Source organism: Fundulus heteroclitus, chromosome 12 (assembly GCF_011125445.2).
Source record: "Fundulus heteroclitus isolate FHET01 chromosome 12, MU-UCD_Fhet_4.1, whole genome shotgun sequence".
Taxonomy (NCBI): Eukaryota; Metazoa; Chordata; class Actinopteri; order Cyprinodontiformes; family Fundulidae; genus Fundulus; species Fundulus heteroclitus.
The window spans coordinates 19,247,403-19,268,944 of NC_046372.1; the positions used below are offsets into that span (position 1 = coordinate 19,247,403).

The 21,542-nt window shown below is 38.7% G+C and overlaps 1 pseudogene; it reads right to left on the minus strand.

The window, feature by feature from the left end:
• Positions 1–19,235: 19,235 nt before the first annotated feature.
• LOC118564732 lies at positions 19,236–20,751 on the minus strand (annotated as a pseudogene).
• Positions 20,752–21,542: the final 791 nt, after the last annotated feature.

Here is a 21,542-nt window from a genome sequence, read left to right on the forward strand (position 1 = left end):
AATATATTTATATACATGTTTGTATATCTGGAGCGTGTAACAAAAGTAATTTCCCCCTAGGATTATTAAAGTACGTCTGATTCTGATTCATAAACTGAAAAATATTACATCGGGAAATAACATTACATTAACACAGGAATAAGGTAAGTAAATCCTTGACTAGACTTCTTAGGTTCACTGTAACAAGCTTCATTACCTAATATTCAAATCTTACATGTTTCTATTTTTACATCAACAAACACAGAAAGCATAAAATCACAGTATGTGATTGTTTCTATTCATAGTAAGAAATAAACAAGGTAAATCCTCGGGGGTTTCTTGATTATTATTTCTTTACAGATGTTTTCGGTCTCAGCAAACACAAATCACACACACAACAAAACAAAAAACCTGCCAGGTTAAACAGAAAGAGATTTTACATCAGCTCTTACACAACTGGAGATGTACAACTATTACATCAACTGGGATCAACGGCTTGTAACGCTATGTGAATCAGGCTTAGTTCTATTTGTAGTCCATAAATGGCCGTCAAATCCTAATAAACTTGTTATGATTGTCTGACAGTTTATGTCGTTTCTCTTCAAGGTTCAAGGAAGATACCATATGATTTAACCATTTATGGAAAGAGGTAGGTACTACAGATTTCCATTCTACTAAAATAATTATTTTTGCAACCGTCTTGCCAAACATGAGTTCTTGTTGAACACAGTAAGAGCAGGACAATGTCTGATTGGAACATCCAAGTATCACAGTTAAAGCGTCCTGTATTATTGTCTTCTTATATATGGTACTGTACAATTGAAAAATGTCAGACAAAAAGTTTTAAGGAGTAGGTGAAAAAGGAATAAATGACCCAGTGTACCATCACATTTTGGGGAAACAGAGAGAAAAAAGGTTATTTAGCTTAATTTCAGAGTAATGCAATCGATGTATAACTTTAAACTGTATAAGCTGTAGTCTAGCATTAATTCAATTGAATTCAATTCAATTGAGCTTGTTTAGATCCCACCCTAAGCTTTCTCCCATAAAACATCTGAAATAGCAGCATTTGTATCTTTTATCAAGTCCTCTTTGATATGGGCTAAAGAGGTTGCTATAGAGAAAGTTTTGTTGTGCAAGATTTTCTCCACTATCTCATAAAACATGTTGTACAGGTAAACTTTCAAACTGGGTTCATGATTGACTTGCAGGTACCTGTAAAATGTTCTCGTGGGAGATTGAACCCTGTTTGCAACTGAGCAAATAATGCAAATTTATTATCAATACAAAGATCCTCAGTGTCAATCAAACCTTTGTATGACCACTGCAAAAGCACAGAATCTATTATGGTATAAATGCAAGATTTTTAAAACATAGGGCAGTAGACTGATAATTTTGGAGGGCCTAGTAGTCTCTTAATTTGTTTTAAGATTTTATTAGAGTTGCAGAAAATAGAATCGTGCTCAAGCTTTCTAATTGGTATGTCAACTTTGGTAAATATTAATCTGGACAGAGATGCTCCAGTATGAGACATAAAACTCTGTGATTAAATTTCTGGCCAACAGGGCTTGCAGATTCACTGATTTTATTCCAGAATGTTCAAGCCCTAGCATCACAGGCCCAGTGGTAGTGCCTTAAGACAGGCGAGCCAAGTCCACCTTCTAATGTGGGATTCTGCAGATGTAATTTAGAAATACGAGGGGACTTGCCAGACCAAATAAATGAAATAAGAAAACTAGATTTAAAAAGAGTAAATAAGAAATAAGGGGATATTTTGGAAGAGATAAAGGAACTATCTCTTCCAAAATATTGTAAGAATGGAAGTATAACCATTCTTACAATATTGATGTGTCCAGTTAGGGGAATTGGAAGCAATCTCCACCTACCAATCTTGATTTTAATTTTCTCAATTAAATCTGAGAAATTAAGATTGACAAGATACTCATCATTTTTGGGAATACTGATTCCCAAATATTCAAAGTGCTCAGTTTTGACTCTAAACTATTAAGAAAACTAGCATCTAGATAATCAGAAAGAGGTATCAAAACACTCTTCTCCCACCTAATGGTGAAATCACAAAATTGACTGAAGACTTAATTCGGTCCATTACTTTCAGTCTTAAGATCTCAGGATTTAAACCTGTTTAGACCTGGACAGGGCTATGGAGAAGTTTGGAAGGTTTGGTTCAAGGTTGCATAAGTAATTGCCCTGTGGGCCAGTTGTTCACTAATTCCTACTGCACATATAGAAAGAGAAGGAGTGAGTGAATATTTCAAACCCTGCATTAGTAATAATTTAGTTGAAGTGATTTAATGATCTGGTCCAGGAGAAGCACCGGCTGAAGGTTTCTGGGACTCAAATCTCCAAGCTTCTCTCTTGGTCTGGTCTATAATATTCAAACGAGGAAGTAATTGAGCAGGTGTATCAGATTGTATGAATCCTTCCCATGAACATGAAGGAAACTGGGTTGTTGACTAAAAACGGAAAGTTCTGTTCATCAGGCATGACTTTCAGCAGAAAAAATGGCAGGCAGTTGCAAGAGTGTTTGTAGTAGGGTGGAAAACGGCAGGTTACTTCCAAGTGAAGGTTGCAATACCATTCCTGGAAGAGGTGCTGTATGGCTCGGCAATCAGTAGTTTAAAGGAATCACTTTTGCTGTACGTATCACATGAGGAAAGAGCTGTTCTCCTGAAAGCTTTGGAGGACTTTGATTCTGTGAGTGAAAATAAATTGCTGGATGTACTCGATGCACATGAATGCAAGTAAGTCCCTACCAAGGACTCAATGCTCCCTATTTTGGCACAGATTGGACATAAAGTAATAATTCAGGCCCCAATGTATGTAATTGAGTGCTGGCGTCCTATTATGGTTTCTGTAGCTAGCTTACTACTGTTGAGGAAAATAAATATCTTAGTTGGGGTTGCTGAGGAATGCAGAGTGTTGACTGTCTCTCCCTGTTGCTGGGTAGAATAACACATGAAGTTTTATTGCAGGGGGGGGGGGGGTAGGTCAGAAAAGAAGAGTATCTTTGTTCGAACAGATCACCCCTCCTTCTTGAAGACATGGGAGGGTAGTCAGCCTTTAAAATTGTGTTCAGGGTAGTGAAAAATCAGTCAAAAGCTGCAATACCAAGGGAATGGACATATATACACTGGTAATGTAAACTCCATTCGGAAATCCTAATGAATTAAATATGCATATTACAATGTTTTACCTCTGATCAAATGCTTTTCTCATTTATTGTCAAATCTTAAACCGGGGTAAAAATGGGCCTTCAGTAGCGAAGCAGGATTAGTCCAGTACTACTAATTAATGAAATGGTGCCGTGACCCGGATTTGACAGTAAGTGGAGGAACTTTTTAAATTTGGGTATGAAGAAGTAATCATTTACAGCACCACAGGATCGACCCAAAAAAAAGTAAGGAGATTTTGATTCTTCTATTGGCCGAAGATTAGCTGTAGCCTAAATCAAGTGTTGCTGTGGATAAGAAGCTTTCTTCTCAAAATATCAGATGCTGAACAGTACAACTCGGATGAAAATGGAATTTATGTTGAAAAGATTGAATGGGATTTATGTGTAAGTCTACGTCAAAAAAACGTAAAATAAGATAGAAACGATAAAATAGAAATAACAGTCGAGAAACTTAGATGGTGAGACTGTAGGAAAATAAAATAAAATAACAAAGATAAAATAAAAAGAAAATAAAAAATCTCGGAATTTGGTCACTCGAACTCCAGACTGACGAGTCCTGGTGAATTTTAAGACTGAGATTAAACGCTTTCTCGGGAAAAATAGACTTCCCAAAGTATGCGTGGCGATAGAGAACGGCCAAGATACGTAACAACTTTAAAAGTTGAGGCTAAGAACAGTAAGACCCTAAATGGTGAACTGTTATAGAAGAAAGAGATTTTAAGGGATCCCAGGAGAACAATTTGGGTTGTTTTGTAGCACCAGATTGAGGTCCTGAATGCTCGACGGTTAGACCAGGAGATTTTAAATTAGACGGTTCCTTCGAATTATTGACAGGGTTTATGAGTCCTTCTGTGTCGCGCAAGCTGTCTGTCTTAAATGTTATGTTTGTTATGTTTTGTCCAACATTTTATATCGGTTAAAATGGAATCCATTGTGTGAGAAAACAAAGAGCAGAGTTCGCGGCTCCTAAGTCTTCGTCTGTCTGTCTTTGTGTGTCCGTGTGTGTCTCCAGGATGGTGTGAAATCCCCCCGGCTCTGGGCCTTACAATAGTGAAGTACTGTGGAGCAGATTACATTTGGTTAAGTAAAAAGTGTTCATTATGGAGCAAGAATCTGACTAAGATATGGGTAGAAGATAAAGAGATATTGGAACTCATTGGGAAAAAGGTTCATGTATTAATGACGTTTGTTGAAGCCTAGGAGAAGTTTGAACGGAGAAAAGTTATTTGAGGTGTCGCAGCAGCTGATGGGTGAATTATATTGGAGACAGCACGGCCGGCTGTATCTCAGTGAGTTTTAGAGAAAAAATGTATTTTAAACTGTAGCCTAAAAGTTAGAAAGAGGTTAGAAGTTTGGAAAAGTTGTTTGAAATTTGGGAGAGCATTAAACATTTGTTTGAGGCGTTAAAAAATTGGGAACAAACAAAAAAAGGGAAGATACCTTCTGTAAGAGCATAATTTTAATTAGTGTCATCTATTGCAAAAAAGCATATTAAAATGCCTAAATGAGCTTTTACACTTTCAGAAATAAAATATAATTTGCGAACAAATGGTGATTAAAATGTTTTCATTGTTTGATAGCTCTAGCTATAATAGATATATATGAATATAATATACCACACTTAAATCTAGCTGATTAACAGAGAGCAGGAAATAGCACATTATCAGCTTCTACTCATTGCAGGTCTGGGAGAAAACACGAGTGAGCAAAACTAAAAGTTAAAAGTTAAGGTTAAAATGGAGCTTAGTAGTGTTGACAAAGGGACATTGCTGCTGATTTGATAGATTTTGTTAACCCTGCATTTAGTCATGAGTCAGTTTTGAAGTTATCCGTAAATGAAGAAGCTAATATTGAGGAATCTATGACAAATGTTAATGGCTTGCATCATTTTATTATAGATATTGATATTGCAGAGCGGCAGACATTAGTAGAAACGGAAAGAATTAAGGGCAAATCACAGAACGGTCCCCAAAGTATTCAAAATATGTAACCACATTTTCATAGTCCCACAAAATGTAGATGCCTTGTTACAAAGTAATTCAGGGGTTGAGGAACCCTCTGGTGATATGCAATTTGTGGTGAGTAAACTTCTCAACATCGTTGCTGGTGATCGATCATGGCTGGCTGAATTTAAAAAAAATTTAAACAGAGGCACAAAACTGATTTTAGAGCCATTTTAGGATGTAACTTTAGTGTTTTTTATAATTTCTTCCTTGGTAGATGTAGTTACACAGCATTTTCTTTTATACACTTCACCAGAGCATCCTAAGTTTGACTGGGATTCACAACATCTACCAGAAAAAATCTGAAGGATGGATCAAACACACAGGTGTGGATCCTAAAACAAATCAGTCCAATTTGGATGAATTATTTAGAGAAATAGTGTTAAAAAGCGTGTCCTCTTCAGTATTTCACCTGATGAACTTAAATCCTGATACGCTCGCTGGGGAAAATATTTGATACACTATTTGCATGTGGCTCAAAAGGAGGGGAGAAAGACAAAGCTTGAGTTTGTTAATTACTGAAAGATATTAAAATTACAGTTATTGGAAACAAAGTAAAAAAGGGAGTAAGAGAAAGCAGCAGATTGCACCAAGAAATGTATCTAATTTAATTCAAGGAGGGGGGCTGCCTCCTCCTGGTTTTTTGTCTTTCATTTCATTGCAGGTCTGTTGGTTCTGAAGCATGGAAGCAGATGACAAATATGGTGGTCAGTGCCGATTTGAGGTTGGAGCGATACAACTGAGCATTTAGATATGTTGAATTTATTGGAGCACCCATCATCTGATACAGCTGCTCATGCTGGGCACTGGGAAAGAGGCTGTTTCACACCACCAGCAAGTCAGCCTGGCATGAAGTCTCAATATGACCTCACATCCAAAAGGTCAGTACCCCAGCAAGGGGATAACGCTCCCTTGAACAATGTTTACAAGCTCTGGAAAGGTTGGCAACGCCACATGAACAGCACAGATCCTAACCTGCCAAGGGAAATGACTGTATGAAGTTTCTGCACACATTGGAGCCACTTATTTCATCAGATTCTGAGTTGTGGACTGAGACTTTGTCACTGAGGTGCTTCGCAGAGACATTACAGCAGTCTGCCACTGTAACATGTGGGGGAACAGATGTAGACTTTCACACATGGAAGCTTTGAATGCGAAGTCTAAGTTCCTATCTCCTTCTGCCTGATCTGCCAGAATGTCTATCTGAATCTATGACAGGAACCACATAGACTGGTAACAACAATCTTTAAGGTAAAACACAGATAGTTATTTCTAGCCATACACTGCTGAGCAAATTTAATGGGATGTGATCTGGATGACATGTGTTCTCATATTTTTCTTTCTCTCCATCTTTGAGCAAATAGGTAAATGGATCAGGAGGTTCTTAAACATTTCTTTCGAGCGGCTGATTGAGCATATACCAGCATACATGCTTCCGTTTTGAAAATATACTCATGTCTATTCACTTTTCTGTTATGTAAATGATATGTCCTTTTAAATGTGAGTTTTGACTGTATTGTTCATACTTAAACAGCAGAAGGTGTACAATTATGAGCAGGAGATTCACTGGGTGGGAATGTCTCTCGCGTTAAGTAAGTGCATGTCATAAATTTAGCCAGGGGAGTTGTTATCAGCTCCACCTTCCCGGGGTGACATTTTTACGACGTTAGGCCTCTCTCTGGAATGCACAGATGTGCCCTAAGTTAGACGTTCTGTTTTTAAACAAAATATGATTCCTTATCAATGGGACACATCTTAGGTTTCACAAATCTGTTACCCTATAAACATCGTTTATAACCTGACTAAAACACCTGGTAATATACCAAATCCTGGTGACCATCTGGTGTATCGCAGCTGGCAACTGTTATATGTAAAATAGAAAAATCTCAATACTTTTCAGCTAAAAAGGTTATTTCTTATTAGCTGAAAAGTATTGAGATTTTTGAGAACCGATGGGGTCCAGTAGAGAGAGAAGGATCCTGACATTCTCTTTTCTGACACGAATACCATGTTGTAGGCACTTAGCATACATCCAGCGATAACCGTGGTCCTTTCCAGAGCCTTGCAGTTGGTCAACAATAAAGTTTATCCCAGCATCCAAGCTGTATGTCTGCCGGTGAAGTGACCTGGCTCTTAAAATTATATGCAAATACCTCTCACTAATAAGAATTTTTTGAAACATTAAACTTCTCAGAATGTCTTTGTAGCTTATCCCAAGCCTAAAATATAACTCAATCAGGCTATCTCTGTCCATCACGCTTTGTTCCTCTGTGAAGGTGTGCTGTGTGTATGAAGATTATCTTTAAGTATTTTTTGCACACGCTATATATATTTTGTGGCCACAAATTAGTATTTAGTGGGAACAAATTACTATTTTGTGGGAACAAATTAATATTTCGTGGGAACAAATTAATATTTTGTGGGAACAAGTTAGTATTTCATGGGAACAAATTAATATTTCGTGTGAACAAATTAGTATTTTGTGGGAACAAATTACTATTTTGTGGGAACAAATTAATATTTCGTGGGAACAAATTAATATTTTGTTGGAATGAGTTAGTATTTCATGGGAACAAATGATTATTTCGTGCGCACGTTGTATCTCTTTTTTCTTCCATATCAGTTCTGGGGCCCCGTAAAAATGGTAAGTCTTAAAGAAATAAAAAAGAGCATGTGATCCCTGTACTCTTTGAGGCTTGGGGAGGGAGTGTTCCTGGGTCTGCGTTTGTGATTGATTGGGAAGATGTAGTAACAGGAATAATCAGTCGTACTTAAAAGTCATAAACTGTCAGGTGCAACCTGGCACAGAGACACCATCAACCACCAAATCATATAAACTGGGTTTATTAAACATTAGATCTCTGTCAGGAAAATCCCTTTTAATTAATGACTTCATTATTGACAATAATCTTGATGTTATGTTTTTAACAGAAACATGGTTACATGAATTTAATGAAGCAGCCATTCTGCTGGAGTCGACCCCTCCAAACTACAATTTCCTTTGTGAGAGCAGACAGCAAAGGAAAGGTGGAGGAGTAGCAACATTGTTTAATGATTCACTAAAGTGTAAAAAGGTGTTTTTGGGAAAATTTGACTCTTTTGAACATTTGGCTCTCCAGGTAAAGGGCCCGGTACAAACTATGTTTCTGAATGTTTACAGGCCTCCTAAGTCCACATCAAACATTTTTAATGATTTTAGTGACCTGCTGTCTGTGATATGTGTTGATTATGACTTTTTAATTATTGTTGGAGACTTCAACTTTCACGTTGACAACCCTGAAGACAGAAGTGCAAAAGAACTGTGTGACACACTTAGAAACTTTGGTTTAACACAGCATGTTAAAAAGCCAACACACAAAAAGGGACATATTTTAGACTTGATCATCACTAAAGGTCTAAACATTTCACAGGTCAATGTGACAGATGTTGCCTTATCCGATCACTTCTCCGTTACCTTTGAATGTATCATTTCCAGTGACTCATTTAGCCGAAGGGACATCGTAAGAAAACGTACCTTTAAGGACAATGCCACAGAAACATTTATTCAAGCTTACTCTGATACTTCAACCTTGGGCTGCAACTCAGTAGATGAGCTAGTAGATAACTTTCAGTCTAAAGTTTCAGACATCATTGACTGCATTGCTCCAATTAAAGAGAAGGTTTTTTCCGGGAAGAATAAATCTCCTTGGAGAAATGCTCCATCAGTTAGATGTGAAAAAAGGGTGTGCCGGAAAGCTGAACGCAGGTGGAGGAAGAATAGACTCCAGGTTCACTATGACATCTATAAAGAGAGACTTTACAGATATAACTTACAACTGAAAAATGCAAGAGAATCTTTCTTCTCAGAGATCATCAAGAAAAACATTAACAACGCTCGTGTCTTATTTGCCACAGTCGACAGATTAACAAATCCTCCTGTATCCGTGGCTTCTGAACTCCACTCCACCAGTGCCTGCAATGAATTTGCTAACTTATTTACTGAGAAAATCCTAAAAATTAGAGGATCAGTTTGTACATCCACACCAACTCTAGAACCAAAGCCGTATTCAGCTGGGACTTATCCTGACAAAATGTCCCAATTCAGCCAAATAAACCACAAAAGCTTAGAGCGGATCATTCAGCAGCTAAGTTCCTCTTCATGCTGTCTTGATGTTCTACCAACAGTTTTCCTTAAGAACGTTCTGCCTGTCATAGCGGCTGATTTGACTCAGATAATAAACACGTCCCTTCTGTCAGGTGTTTTCCCCCTGTCTCTAAAAACAGCAATTATCAAACCACTGCTGAAACAGAACAATTTAGACAAACTTCTACTCCAGAACTACAGGCCCATCTCAAACCTCCCTTTTATCAGTAAGATAATAGAAAAAGCTGTGTTTCAACAATTAAACACCTTCTTAACAACAACCAGCCGATTTGACGTTTTCCAGTCAGGTTTCCGTGCTCACCACAGTACAGAGACCGCCCTTATCAAGGTGTTTAATGACATCCATATAAATACAGACTGTGGAAGAACCACCGTGCTGGTACTATTGGACCTTAGTGCAGCATTGATACTGTCGATCACTCCATTCTGTTAGAGCGCCTGGAGAACTGGGTCGGCCTCTCTGGTACAGCTCTCCACTGGTTTAAATCCTACTTAAAGGACAGGGACTTTTTTGTATCAGTAGGTAATTTTACATCAGAGATGACAAAAATCGCATGTGGGGTTCCCCAAGGGTCCATCCTGGGTCCCCTCCTTTTCAATATCTACATGCTCCCTTTAGCCCAGATCATAAAAAACAACAACATCAGCTACCATAACTATGCAGACGACACACAGCTCTACATCACCATGTCACCAGGTGACTATGAACCCATTCAAGCACTGAGTAAATGCCTAGAAGAAATCAATACGTGGATGTGCCAAAATTTTCTTCAATTGAATAAAAACAAAACAGAAGTAATAATATTTGGACCAATAGAGGAGAGATCAAAAGTTAGCACACAGCTTCAGTCGCTTCAGCTAAAAACCACAAATCAGGCCCGAAATCTGGGTGTAGTGATGGACTCAGACCTGAACCTCCAAAAGCATCTAAAGACAGTTACAAGGTCAGCTTTCTATCACCTGTTGAGAATTAAAAATATATCTTAGTTGGGATTACTGAGGAAAGCAGAGTTGGGTCTGTCCTTTCCTGCTCCAGCGTAAGATAAACATGGAGTTTTATTGTCCTGAGGGGGTGGTCAGCAGGAGAGGGGGTCAGTCATCCTCCCTCTGAGCCATGCAGGAGGAGTTTAAAAGTTGATAAAAGGAATGTCTTGGTAAAACTTACTTCAGACAGACAGATTTATCCACCGCGGTGAGAACAACATCTTGTAATGGTATGTACTCTGTCTCCATATTTAATTTCTAAGAATTAAATATGTATTTAAACCGTTCTACCTCTGATCAATGATTCCTTATTTTATTGTCAAATCTTAAACCGGGGTAAAAATGGGCCTTTAGTAGCGAAGCAGGATTAGGCCAATAATAAATAAACCACAATTTGGTCAGCCGTGACCCGGATTTGACATTAAAGCGGAGGAACATTTTGAATTTGGGCACGAAGAAGTAATCACTTACAGCAAAACAGGGTCGACCCGAAAAAAAGTAAGGAGATTTTGATTCTCCTATTGGCTAAAGATTAGATGTAGGCTAAATCAAGTGTTGCTGTAAATGAGAAGCTTTCTTCTCAAAATATCAGAGGCTGAACGGTATAACTAGGTTTGAATGGAATTTATGTTGAAACCGAGAAATGACTGAATGGGATTTATGTGTTTGTTTACGTCAGAAAAACTTAGAATTGGATATTAACCTAAATGCCAAGAAGCCTTGAAATGGTGAGGCGAAAAATAAAATAAAACGAAATAAAAAAGATAAAAACATAGACAAAAAAAAGGGATATGTTCTGGGATTGGCCAAACGACAACCAGACTGACAAACTGGTAATTTTATGGCTGAGGTGTGCGCTGCCTCTTGAGAATTAGGGACACTCAAAAAGTAGCAGGGAATAGGACGGCCGAGATACGTAACATCTTTAAGGTGAGGCTAAGAGCAGCAAGACCCTGAAATGGTGAGCTGTTATAGAAAGATAAGAAATTAAAAAGGGGCCCCAGGAAGACAATAGAAGTTTGTTTTCTAGTTTTCGAAAAACGGGGTTTTTCGAGAACACGACGATCAGACGAGGAGATTTTAACATAAGGAAACGTTTCGTCGACTACGGAAGGGATGAGGGTCTCTCTGTGATGCGCCAGGCTGTCTGTCTTAAATGTTATATTTGTTATGTCTTGTCTGATGTTTTGAATGTCTCGGTAATATGGGATCCATGGTTTTGAGAGAAGGAGAGATTGGTTGGACCCTGCAACTCAGCGGAGAGTGGGGGTGTGTATGTGTGTGTGGGTGTCTTCATGAGGGTGTGAATTTCTCCGCGTGCATGGGCCTGAAGATAAGAGCAGTGACTGGGGTGCAGTTTAATTTTGTTAAGTAAAAGTGATAAGTAAAAATATGGGTGAAAATAAAAACTAAAGGGGAATTTGGAAATCATTGGAAAAATGGTTGATGCATTAATGATGTTTGTTGAAGTGCAGGAGAACTTTCAATGCAGTAAAGCATTTGAGGTATTGGCTGCAAGCTGTATGGGTGAGTTGCATTGGAGAGCATGAACAGCTGCATTTTGGTGAGTTCTGGAGAAAACTTTTTATTTTGAACTGTAGCCTAAAAGTTAGAAAGTGGTTAGAAGTTTGGAAAAATTGTTGAAAATTTGGCTGAACATTGAACATCTGTTTGAGGCATTATAAATTGGGAAAACACAAAAAAGGGAAAATGCCTTCTGTTAGAGTGTAATTTTAACTAGCATTATCTATTGCAAAATAGCGTTTTAAAATGCCTAATGAATATATATACTTTCAGACATGAAATATAATTTGCGATTAAATAGTGATTAAATGGTTTTCATTGTTTGATAGCCCTAGTTATAATAGATAAATAAATGAATATAATTCATCAGACTTAAATCTGGCTGATTAATAGGGAGCAGAAAATAGCCACCCTATAAACTTTTGCTCGCTTGCAGGCCTGGGAAAAAACACAAGTAAGCAGAACTACACAGAGTTAGAACTTAAGGTTAAACTGTACCTTAATAGTGTGTGCAAACTGATATTGCGGTTAATTTGACAGATTTTGTTAACACTGCATTTAGTCATGAGTCAGTTTTGAAGTTATCCTCAAATGAAGCAGCTAAAATTGAGGAATTTATGACTAATATTATTGGTTTGCATTGTTTTATTATAGATACTGATATTGCAGAACGGCAGAAACTAGTAGATTCAGAAAATATTACGGGATCATCGCAGGACGGTCCCCACATTATTCATTGTATGTAATCACATTTTCATAGTCCCACGAAATGCAGATGCCCTTGTCACACAGTTATTTAAGAACACAGGAGTTTTCTAGTTGTTCACTTGGTAACATGCAACTTCTGGTGAATAAACTCCCCAGTATCAGTGCTGGTGGTCGAACATGGCTGGCTGAATTACAAAATTTAACCAAAGGCTCACAACTGGCTCTCGGTGAGTTTAAAGCCATTTTAAGACTTTCTGTGTCTGCGCCTGTAATAACGGATATTGAAAAGGTTGCTCAAACGTTTCATATGCCTGATGAAACTTTATTGTCTTCAGTAATTTCTTCCTTGGAAGTTGCAATTGTACAACACTTTCCATTGTCCACATCAATGGAGCTTCCTAAATTTGACTGGGACCCACGACAGCGTCCTGCAGATTACATAACTCAAGCTGCAGAGACATGGATCAAACACACGGGTGTGGATCCTAAAACAAATTGCTCCAATCTGGGTGAATTATTTAGAGGGGCAGTTTTGGATGGGGTTCCTTCTTTAGTGTCCCTGCTTATGAAACAAAATCCTGATATACCTGGGTGTTCGTATGCTCGCTAGGAAACCTGTTTGATCGACTATTTGCATGTGGCTCAAAGGGAGGACAGGAAGTCGAAGCAGGACTTAGAGGACTAGCAACTTCAATTACTTAAATTACAGTTACTAGAAGCAAAGCGGAAAGTGACCAAGAGAAAGCAGGAGATGACACAAAGAACTGTCTCTGCGGGTGCATCATGTGGTGCTCAGACCCTGACGGTTCCACCACAGTCTAATTTCATTCAAGGAGGGGGGCCACCTCCTCCGCTTTTCTGTTCTGTATTTGATTCCAGATTTGCTGTTCCTGTGTATGGACGCGGATCTCATTGTGACAGTCAGTGCAGACATGGAGACAGGACCAGGAGACCGAGTAGACGGGGCGGACATGTCAGAACTTTTCGACCATCTACAGACATCTGCTTTAAATGTGGTCTCTCTGGGCACTGGGCCAGGGACTGTTTCGCATCACTAAATCCTGGCATGAAATCCTGGCATGAGCTCCCATCCGGAAGGTCAGTACCCCAGAAAAGGGATAACGCTCCCATGAACAATGTTTCCTCACCCTGGAGAAGTGGCCAGCGCTCATGAACAGCGCAGATCCCAAGCTGTCAAGGGAAGTGACTGTATGAATTTTTGCGCACATTGGAGCCACCTGTTTCATCAAACACTGAGTTGTGGACTGAGACTTTGTCACTGAGGTGCTTGCAGAGACGTTGCAGCGACCTACTGCCACACTGGGGGAAGAGATGTACAGTTCCATGCATGGAAGCCTTTGAATATGAAGTCTCACCTCCATCTCGTGTTTGCTTGATCTGTCACATGTCATTCCGGGTCCATCTCAGGTGCCGCAGCCTGGTATCAAACATTTTTTTAAGGTAATTCAGACTGATTTTTCTACCAATATACTTTTGACCAAATTTAATGGAATGTGATTTCTAATATTTTTTCTGTGTCTCCAACTCTTGAGCTTCTAGGCAAATGGATTGGTGCAGGTAATAACTTCTTAAGGCAGCCAATTGGGCAGATACCAGCAGTACAGGTTTGCGGTTTTGAAAAATATACTACTGTCTCTTAAATGTTTTACTATATAACTGCTATGTTCCTTTTAAACATGAAGTTTAATTCTATTATGTCCAGGACCGTATTGCTCATAATTGACAGCAGAAGGTGTATTTTACCATCACAATTATTAGCAGACATTCCGCAGGGGTGGGAATACTTTCACGTGCTCCACTTATACTTAGGTCTCTGTGAGTTCTGGTTGACAACTCCATGTCATAAATTTTCACAAGGGGGGTTGCAACGTCCTGAGGGGACAGGTTTATTACATGGGCCTCTCGGTAAGCACAGATGTGTCCTGCTTGGGACATTCTGTTTCTAAACAACATAGGTTAAACGGATCTGTTAGGTTATTTCTTAAATAGCTCTCAAGCATTGAGATTTTTCTATTGTACAATATAACTGTTGCATGCTAAAACTTATCAGATTTTCACCAGACTTTGCAGTTACCAGGTGTTTTATTCAGGTAAAACCCAATATTTTATCAGTATGTAAGTACCTTGGAACGTTCAGCATTTTCATACCATCAACTTGCTGTGAGCACATTAGAATAATCATTATTTCAATGGGTACACTGATCTTTTTGGAGGACTTCTTGTAGATCTGTGGGATTATGAAATTGCATTAAGTTTTGATCTGAATCCGGGATATAGGGCAGTGTTTTTCATACTTCAATTCAGATAATTATTTGCAGTTAATTGATTCCCTGTGGTGACTAATACTATTCTTTGTTAATGTTTTGTAACAAAATTAATTTTGTTCCAAGCAGAGGGATATGACATAAACATTTATATGATAACACTATATTGTAAAGCCATACAGATCTTAAACTTTATATCAACCCTTGGCACAAGTAATTTAAGGGAAGGATTCTTGTGCAGGACCCCACGGAGGTATGTAACTGCGTTGTAAATCAGATAACGGTTGTTTAAACAAAAAGAAAACCCCCACAAAAGACCTTACCCATGGCTCTCTGGAATGTTTGTTAAGTGACTCCCAAAACAGACCGGAACCATACATTACATTTAATGGGCGGAATGTCAGACACCACGTATCTGCTAGAGACAGATTCTATGAGGGGGTTCTTGGAAAAAGGCTTAAACAGTTTAAGCAGGACAATAAAGTGAATGTTAAATTAAACAGAAAAACTACATAAACTACAAAAAACTGGATAAAACAGAGATAAACAGAGGGTAACTTAATGCATACTTAGTTTACTTTAAAATCATTGGTGTGTCAGGTAGATTAGTTAAGGATTCAAAGCCACGTATATCTGTTGCAGTAAACTGGATCAGGATTTGTAACAACTGGATAAAACAAAATGAGGGTTTGCTTTTCCTCTCAGATTAAAAATAGGAACTTTTTTACAGCATAGACATCTGAGGAAATGGTACAGAAGTGAGGTGTGGTGACTGCTGAAAGGTTTTGTGTGGAGTGGTGTGCTGAATGGTAATCTTTAATCTTTAATCCAGAGAGCATTCTGACATTCTTACAGGATAACAGTGTTATGGAAATATAATCACTTACATATAATAATGTAGTTTAAAGTAATATAGATGTTAACTTTAACCCAGTGACCTAAACAGATGAGGATGTATGTAGAACAAAGGGTGGATTCACACTTCAGTGAGCATGTGTCAGGATAAGGATGCACCGAGGCCATATGACAGTCTTGTGAGCAGATAACACTGTTAAAAATGCTTACATGAGGCTTTTCATTGTTTTAGTTAACTTCCAGGAAACAAGCCAGGAACCAAGCTAGATTAAATTTAACGGTCAAAGGTTAGGCAGCAGACTCACTGTCTCAAGGAAACTTAGACAAAAGGTTGGTCCAGCACAAACGGGCCCCAAATGCGTCTCGTTACTATACTTTGATTTCACAACTGCATTAACTAATTTTTTATTTTACAGACAGGGGAATCTTCACCAGAGATTAACGTATTTGTGTGGTCGTTGCATTTTCTTACAGGACAGCGTAAGGACGAGGAAAGAGGAATTGCAATAAAATGTCTCATTAACTATTACATTTCTAAAATAGGTTTCTCATAGGCTGGAGGGGAAACAACAAGAAGTGTTTTCTTGTGGGAGTGTTCAGTTAATTTCATTACAGGATATGATTCCATATGACTGAAAGGAGCTTTTCGGGACCGAAGTCAACCTCCGGAATTACATGTAGCACACGACATTTGATATTTAAACGATTGTCGTGTAAGTTTCAGGTTGTATTGGAGACATAAAATTAGGAGAGTTCAGAAATGTGAAGGGAGTACACCAACCCCCGACTTCGACGGAGTGCACGCTAAGGTTATCGACAAGCAGATGTGGTGGGCCAGAGGTCAGGGGCCCATCAGACTCCAGGAGCCGTGTGTACCAGCCAAACAGAAGTTCCAGGGAGACATCACCGGAACAACTTATCTCGCAGAGCCACCCACGGAAGGGGCAGCTGGAATTTTATTTTGTTTTCGTTTTTTATTTTTAATAAAGATTAACATACAGTTCTGTGGAGGCCGCGGTTGGAACACTGACTCTTTACACCATCTTCTTTAAAGGCGAGAAGAAGACATCTCCGAGATGCAAGACATCATGACAACAATTGAATGTAAAAGAGAAAAAAGAAAATGAGAGTTTTTGTAATCACTGCATATGTCTTATAAGTTCCATATTCATAAGGTGTTCAATATTAGTATCGTTAGAATCTTGGTTTTGCATTGCATGAAAATCTGTTTTTTATTCTGTGGTTTGATCTGAGTGTAGTGCTTTCATGGGTTATCTTTATTTCTAAGAAGCAATTTGTTAATCTAGGTTAGGACTCTTAAAGTCATAGTTAGATCATATAATAGTTTCTGGTAGTTGCACATTTATCTTAGCCTTGCACCTCTCGGATAAAGGTGCTTACTTTTCTTAATTCTAGTAGGTTAGAGATTCAGATAGGTTTAGTAGCTTTTTAGCTTATATTTGGGTTATTTTACATTTAAGGGGAACATTTGAACTTCATTTGATTTCATAAGTCGCCAACAGAGGGGACAGTGGGTTACAATATTACATCTTACTATTTACATTTTGTTTAAGGGTTTCAAGACATAGACTTAGTTTAGCCTAGTTATTGGTTTGATCTTTGAGGGATCAAAACAGAGGGGTTGTTGAGAATTAAAAATATATCTTAGTTGGGATTACTGAGGAAAGCAGAGTTGGGTCTGTCCTTTCCTGCTCCAGCGTAAGATAAACATGGAGTTTTATTGTCCTGAGGGGGTGGTCAGCAGGAGAGGGGGTCAGTCATCCTCCCTCTGAGCCATGCAGGAGGAGTTTAAAAGTTGATAAAAGGAATGTCTTGGTAAAACTTACTTCAGACAGACAGATTTATCCACCACGGTGAGAACAACATCTTGTAATGGTATGTACTCTGTCTCCATATTTAATTTCTAAGAATTAAATATGTATTTAAACCGTTCTACCTCTGATCAATGATTCCTTATTTTATTGTCAAATCTTAAACCGGGGTAAAAATGGGCCTTTAGTAGCGAAGCAGGATTAGGCCAATAATAAATAAACCACACACCTGAAGAACATTTCTAGGATTAAAGGACTGATGTCTCAGCAGGATCTGGAAAAACTAATCCATGTGTTTATTTTCAGTCGAATTGATTACTGCAACGGTGTTTTCACAGGTCTGCCTAAAAAGTGGATCAGACAGCTGCAGCTGATACAGAATGCTGCTGCCCGCGTCCTCACTAAGACTAAGAAAGTAGAGCACATCACCCCAGTGCTAAAGTCCTTCCACTGGCTCCCTGTATCTCAGAGAATAGACTTTAAAATACTTCTGTTAGTCTATAAATCCCTAAATGGCTTAGCACCTAAATCCATCACAGACTTGTTATCAGTGTATCAACCATCCAGACCACTAAGGTCTTCTGGCTCCAGCCTGCTCTGCAGAACCAGAACCAGAACCAAACATGGAGAAGCAGCATTTAGTTCCTGTGCTCCACTTATCTGGAACAAACTTCCAGAAAACTGTAAAGATGCGGAAAGCCTTAGTTCCTTTAAATCAAGATTAAAACACATTTGTTTAAAATTGCCTTTAACTGTCCTAGTTAACTGAATCACCACTTTTTTGTTCTATTTTCTATCTATATTTTATTCCTACTTGCTTTTATTCTGTTTTATTTTGCTATATTTTAATCATGTAAAGCACTTTGCATTGTCTTTGTACTGAATTGTGCTATATAAATAAATTTGCCTTGCCTTGCTTATAGTATTAACCTACACGACAGGCTAGAATGAAAAAGGAAAGACAACTGTTCTTCGATTGACCCCTCTTTTTATTGACCCCTTTTTTCTATTGAAACACGCGTCTATCGCTAATGCTAGGCTATTGCAGCAACCTCTTACCATGGCAAGGAAAAAAAAATATGTCGATCACAAAGAGTACAACAAACGAAAATATGTCTTTAAATGTGCTTATGTGTTAGAAAAAAAAACAGAAAAGAAAATTAGGAGGAAATTGTGAGAGTCTGGAACACAATGCCAGTTATTCACGTCACATAATGCAGCAGTGGAACGCAGGGAGGGATGCAGTATGTCTGACCCAACCAGTAGCCAAGCCTTGATCTAACTGGTTTCAGGTTCTGACTGTGATTTGAAGTCCAATGAACTACAGTGTTTTACTTTAATAGTCAAAGAAAAAAATAAACATGTTGAAGAAAAAAAGAAACCTATGAAAATCTTTTTCAGCAGAAGTTTAAAAGTTATAAAAATAACTTTGTGAAGAATTGTCCAATGGCGGTGAAAGAGATTACCAACAAAAACATAAAAACAACACTAAAGTCAAAACATTCATTAAGAAATGTTTTGTATTGGTTTTACAAACGTAACAACAAACTTAAATAATATCCAGCTGCTTCGATTTACATTGTTTTATCCAGTTTGAGCCTTATTTAATCAAAGGTTTAAATACATCAACAATAATTAAACATTTAAAATGAAAGTTGTTCTGACAGCAAGTAGAAACCTTTATCTAAAAATGCTAATTCAGAGAACTGATAAACAAACCTTTAAACTTTAAAAAGGAATCTCAGTTTGACAGATTCTGAGACCAGAAGTTATGGCATCACCAGCTGGACGAACAGTCAAATAAGGGAAGAGTTTCTCAGTGAAAGTGTCTCTGTGAGTGTAGATGTGAGACATGTCTTCAGAGTCGTAGAAGGACACCTCCCCCCTGTCATAGTCCAGCTGGACTCTGATTCTCGGAAGAATCTTCTCCATTGTTAGAGTCTTACCAGCACCATTAGTGTATTTTTCTTCTTCGTACCGTAAACACCAAACTCCATAGTTTGGTGAAGCATATCTCTGTCCCTTCCTGTCAACTGACTCTTTAACATAACCGATATTCCAGCGAGGATGGTCTCCCACCTCCACCTCCCAGCTGTGTTTCCCTGAGCTGAAGCTCTCAGAGCCAAAAACATGTGAATAATGAGTGTTTCTCTCTGGATTATCAGGAAGCTGCTGCCAAGTGTCTCCACATCTCACACTGGTCAGATCATCAGACAGGTAGAGTAATCCATTTGCAGTGTTTGGGTCCAGAATGACAGGACTGAAGTGGACCTTTTCCTTCATCTTCTCCCAGACTCCGAAGGACAGGTTGCCCAGGTGTTTTGGCCACATCTATCAGAGCTCCTGAGACCAGCTGTGGCTCTGACAGTGACCTCTGACCTCTGGCTCTGCTCTGAGTGGCTTTATAACTGCTGAGGAACGACACGTTGTCTTTCTGCAGGTCTTCTTCAACAGCAGAGATGCTGTCTGACAGAGAGGAGATCTGCTCCTGGATCCTCTTCATCTCTCTGCTGATAGTCTTCCCCTTCTGCTCCTCTTCCTCCCTCAGAGCTGCCAGTCTGGACTCCTCTTCCTCCTTCAGGAACTGGTGGAGCTTGTTGAACTCTGATCTGATCTGTCTCTCTGTGGACAACAGCTGCTTCTTGGAGTGTTGAATCACATCCTCGTATGTTTTCTCCACCTGTTTGTGTTTGTTCCTCTTATCCTGCAGAGACTTTAAGTCAGATCTCAGCTGCTCCTTCAGCTCACTGACTGCTTGTTCTATAGGAACCACTTTGTGACTCTGGTGGAGAGAAAACTCACAGACACGACACACAGCTCTCTGCTCGTCTTCACAGAACAGTTTAGGGTCTTCTTGGTGTTTGCTGCAGACCACCATCAGCTGCTTTGCTCCTTTTTCTACCTCAGACGATCCAGATTTCTGTCTTCCAGTAAAAGAGTCAGCCAGTTCCTTCAGAGTGAAGTTAACTATTGGACAATCATTAGAAGATTTTCTTTTACAGGTGGGACAGTTCTTGTTTCCTGCTTGTTCCCAGAATTTCTGCAGGCAGCTTGAACAGAAGCTGTGGTTGCAGCTCAGAGACACAGGATCTCTGAAAGTCTCTGAACACACATGGCAGCTCAGGAAACTTTCAACAAGAGCGACTTTCTCAGCCATTTGGATTGAATTATTTCAACAGCCAAACTCACCAAAGGTTTCAGCTGCTTCTTCTTAAAATCTTCCAAATATTTCCGTGTTTATTCAGCAGAGATCTGACACCCAGTAATGGCGTCTCAGCTCAGTTCAATAACATCTGAAAATACTTTCTGTTTCTCTAACTGGTTTGTTACGTCACGTGTTAAATCATACAACAATCTGCTGTATCAGTTTATCTCCAGCAGGTGGTGCTGTCGAAACTTCTTTCACAGCTGATATAAAACGGTTGAAATCTTTTATTTTTTTTACGGAGTTGAAAACTGACTTCAATGTTTACTTGAATAGTCTGGTTACTGAAATGTGATTTACAAATTAACTTGCCTTTCTCACTATTGTAACCTACCTTGTAATATTACATTACAAATTAAAGAAATACATTTGTGGAAATCATCTTTAAAGGCAGGATTTTATTTAGGTCGTTTCCTGTAGTTAATTATTTTTTTCCTTAAAATAATTTTTTTGACCTGCTTGGTTTTTGATTGGACTATAGTATCAAAAGCCAAAAAAATATCCACACCACTGCATTATTTTAAAGTACAGAGTTTGGACAATGAAACTGAAACACCTGGTTTTAGACCACAATAATTTATTAGTATGGTGTAGGGCCTCCTTTTGCGGCCAATACAGCGTCAATTCGTCTTGGGAATGACATATACAAGTCCTGCACAGTGGTCAGAGGGATTTTAAGCCATTTTTCTTGCAGGATAGTGGCCAGGTCACGACGTGATGCTGGTGGAGGAAAATGTTTCCTGACTCGCTCCTCCAAAACACCCCAAAGTGGCTCAATAATATTTAGATCTGGTGACTGTGCAGGCCATGGGATATGTTCAACTTCACTT